The sequence below is a fragment of the Nerophis ophidion genome, linkage group LG28, assembly GCF_033978795.1.
Source record: "Nerophis ophidion isolate RoL-2023_Sa linkage group LG28, RoL_Noph_v1.0, whole genome shotgun sequence".
NCBI lineage: Eukaryota > Metazoa > Chordata > Actinopteri > Syngnathiformes > Syngnathidae > Nerophis > Nerophis ophidion.
The window spans coordinates 33631889-33636379 of NC_084638.1; the positions used below are offsets into that span (position 1 = coordinate 33631889).

At 36.7% G+C, this 4491-nt stretch overlaps 1 long non-coding RNA gene across 1 annotated transcript in view; it reads right to left on the reverse strand.

The window, feature by feature from the left end:
- Positions 1 to 3677, reverse strand: part of LOC133545181 (uncharacterized) — an 8253-nt gene extending 4576 nt beyond the window's left edge. The window contains exon 1 of the long non-coding RNA XR_009804744.1: positions 3505 to 3677. This is a non-coding gene — a long non-coding RNA (uncharacterized LOC133545181). The remainder of the gene's footprint in view (positions 1 to 3504) is intronic.
- Positions 3678 to 4491: the final 814 nt, after the last annotated feature.

The following is a 4491-nucleotide window of genomic DNA, read 5'->3' on the forward strand; positions in this document are numbered from 1 at the left end:
GTTTGTCACTAAATGTGTGTTTCTACATGTTGTGTTCCTAACATGTGCATGTTTGTCACTAAATGTGTGTTTCTACATGTTGTGTTCCTAACATGTGCATGTTTGTCACTAAATGTGTGTTTCTACATGTTGTGTTCATAACATGTGCATGTTTGTCACTAAATGTGTGTTTCTACATGTTGTGTTCCTAACACATGTGCATGTTTGTCACTAAATGTGTGTTTCTACATGTTGTGTTCCTAACATGTGCATGTTTGTCACTAAATGTGTGTTTCTACATGTGTTCCTAACATGTGCATGTTTGTCACTAAATGTGTGTTTCTACATGTTGTGTTCCTAACATGTGCATGTTTGTCACTAAATGTGTGTTTCTACATGTTGTGTTCCTAACACATGTGCATGTTTGTCACTAAATGTGTGTTTCTACATGTTGTGTTCCTAACACATGTGCATGTTTGTCACTAAATGTGTGTTTCTACATGTTGTGTTCCTAACATGTGCATGTTTGTCACTAAATGTGTGTTTCTACATGTTGTGTTCCTAACATGTGCATGTTTGTCACTAAATGTGTGTTTCTACATGTTGTGTTCCTAACACATGTGCATGTTTGTCACTAAATGTGTGTTTCTACATGTTGTGTTCCTAACATGTGCATGTTTGTCACTAAATGTGTGTTTCTACATGTTGTGTTCCTAACATGTGCATGTTTGTCACTAAATGTGTGTTTCTACATGTTGTGTTCCTAACATGTGCATGTTTGTCACTAAATGTGTGTTTCTACATGTTGTGTTCCTAACACATGTGCATGTTTGTCACTAAATGTGTGTTTCTACATGTTGTGTTCCTAACATGTGCATGTTTGTCACTAAATGTGTTTTGTTTCTACATGTTGTGTTCCTAACACATGTGCATGTTTGTCACTAAATGTGTGTTTCTACATGTTGTGTTCCTAACACATGTGCATGTTTGTCACTAAATGTGTGTTTCTACATGTTGTGTTCCTAACATGTGCATGTTTGTCACTAAATGTGTGTTTCTACATGTTGTGTTCCTAACACATGTGCATGTTTGTCACTAAATGTGTGTTTCTACATGTTGTGTTCCTAACACATGTGCATGTTTGTCACTAAATGTGTGTTTCTACATGTTGTGTTCCTAACACATGTGCATGTTTGTCACTAAATGTGTGTTTCTACGTGTTGTGTTCCTAACACATGTGCATGTTTGTCACTAAATGTGTGTTTCTACATGTTGTGTTCCTAACATGTGCATGTTTGTCACTAAATGTGTGTTTCTACGTGTTGTGTTCCTAACATGTGCATGTTTGTCACTAAATGTGTGTTTCTACATGTTGTGTTCCTAACACATGTGCATGTTTGTCACTAAATGTGTGTTTCTACATGTTGTGTTCCTAACATGTGCATGTTTGTCACTAAATGTGTGTTTCTACATGTTGTGTTCCTAACATGTGCATGTTTGTCACTAAATGTGTGTTTCTACGTGTTGTGTTCCTAACATGTGCATGTTTGTCACTAAATGTGTGTTTCTACATGTTGTGTTCCTAACATGTGCATGTTTGTCACTAAATGTGTGTTTCTACATGTTGTGTTCCTAACATGTGCATGTTTGTCACTAAATGTGTGTTTCTACATGTTGTGTTCCTAACATGTGCATGTTTGTCACTAAATGTGTGTTTCTACATGTTGTGTTCCTAACATGTGCATGTTTGTCACTAAATGTGTGTTTCTACATGTTGTGTTCCTAACATGTGCATGTTTGTCACTAAATGTGTGTTTCTACATGTTGTGTTCCTAACACATGTGCATGTTTGTCACTAAATGTGTGTTTCTACATGTTGTGTTCCTAACATGTGCATGTTTGTCACTAAATGTGTGTTTCTACATGTTGTGTTCCTAACACATGTGCATGTTTGTCACTAAATGTGTGTTTCTACATGTTGTGTTCCTAACACATGTGCATGTTTGTCACTAAATGTGTGTTTCTACGTGTTGTGTTCCTAACATGTGCATGTTTGTCACTAAATGTGTGTTTCTACATGTTGTGTTCCTAACATGTGCATGTTTGTCACTAAATGTGTGTTTCTACATGTTGTGTTCCTAACATGTGCATGTTTGTCACTAAATGTGTGTTTCTACATGTTGTGTTCCTAACACATGTGCATGTTTGTCACTAAATGTGTGTTTCTACATGTTGTGTTCCTAACACATGTGCATGTTTGTCACTAAATGTGTGTTTCTACATGTTGTGTTCCTAACATGTGCATGTTTGTCACTAAATGTGTGTTTCTACATGTTGTGTTCCTAACACATGTGCATGTTTGTCACTAAATGTGTGTTTCTACGTGTTGTGTTCCTAACATGTGCATGTTTGTCACTAAATGTGTGTTTCTACATGTTGTGTTCCTAACACATGTGCATGTTTGTCACTAAATGTGTGTTTCTACATGTTGTGTTCCTAACACATGTGCATGTTTGTCACTAAATGTGTGTTTCTACATGTTGTGTTCCTAACACATGTGCATGTTTGTCACTAAATGTGTGTTTCTACATGTGTTCCTAACACATGTGCATGTTTGTCACTAAATGTGTGTTTCTACATGTTGTGTTCCTAACACATGTGCATGTTTGTCACTAAATGTGTGTTTCTACATGTTGTGTTCCTAACATGTGCATGTTTGTCACTAAATGTGTGTTTCTACATGTTGTGTTCCTAACATGTGCATGTTTGTCACTAAATGTGTGTTTCTACATGTTGTGTTCCTAACACATGTGCATGTTTGTCACTAAATGTGTGTTTCTACATGTTGTGTTCCTAACACATGTGCATGTTTGTCACTAAATGTGTGTTTCTACATGTTGTGTTCCTAACACATGTGCATGTTTGTCACTAAATGTGTGTTTCTACATGTTGTGTTCCTAACACATGTGCATGTTTGTCACTAAATGTGTGTTTCTACATGTTGTGTTCCTAACACATGTGCATGTTTGTCACTAAATGTGTGTTTCTACATGTTGTGTTCCTAACACATGTGCATGTTTGTCACTAAATGTGTGTTTCTACATGTTGTGTTCCTAACACATGTGCATGTTTGTCACTAAATGTGTGTTTCTACATGTTGTGTTCCTAACACATGTGCATGTTTGTCACTAAATGTGTGTTTCTACATGTTGTGTTCCTAACATATGTGCACGTGCAGTGCGAATCAAACAATTTTCAAGCAGCAATAAAGCACACAGTAGAAGCATCAATACAAACAATAGAACGCCAGTGTAAAAGAGCAAACTGTCACAGTAACACAAACACAACTTTAAATCAGCAATAAAGCACACGGTAGAAGCATGAAGACAAACAATAGAACGCCAGTGTAAAAGAGCAAACTGTCACAGCAACACAAACACAACTTTAAATCAGCAATAAAGCACACGGTAGAAGCATGAAGACAAACAATAGAACGCCAGTGTAAAAGAGCAAAGTATTACTCACTGCGACTAAAACCCGTCCGATCCACATCCGTCAAAAAAGAATAATGATGAAGCAGTGAAGGAGGGACTCAGGTGGAACTAAATACAACTAATTAAACGAGGAACAGGTGTGCAGACACGGAGCAGAGAGTAAAGGTGCCACAAAAGACAGAGAGCAAACAGGAAACAGTGAGAAAATAAGAGCAGCAGGACAGGAAGTGATTTGAAAGACAGGAAAAGCAAACATGATCAAAGTGTCAGTAGCACTTCTGACACATCTATATATATATTAGACCAGGGTCTCAGACACGTGAGATCTTATTTTGCGGCTCCCACGCTAATATGAAAGTTGAATGTTAGTGAGAGTTTGATATGAATGGTGCTTGACAGCATTGTGGGCGGAGCTGAAGGAATCCACCAATCACGGTGTGCTATATGGCTCTCCAACAGTGACGTCACTTGTGTGACGCAGGCAGAGAAAGGTTTAAAAAAAAGTTGAAAACGATGATGCTGTTCTTCCAAATTTAAGTTATTTAATGAATCTGAATGAGCCTATGGCTTTGTACTTTGTTTATTATGTATTCATTTCTTTGTATTCTTTTTTTGTTATTTTGAATTTACAACGCCCTGGCGCTGTTTGGACTGTGTTTATAATGTTTTGTAATGTTTTATATTGTTGTTGGACTTACTGTTTGTAATTGTGGAAATTTATAAATAATAAAAAAAAGGTTTGAAATAAAGTTGAAAACGATGACACTGTGTTCCAAATTTAAGTTATTTAATGAATCTGAATGAGCCTATGGCTTAATTAATTTGCACTTGGTTATTATATATATATTTTATGGGCTTGCCTCTTTGTGATGTTAAGTACCTGTTATAAGCTGTAATACAATATTTGCCTCGCGCTCTTATTTTGAAGACGCTAAGAGCGGAAGTGGTGAGAGGTTGAGTGGAGCGGAGGTTTTTGAAAGAAAGTAAATAAAGTGGTCCTCGTGTAAAACTGGAGCCT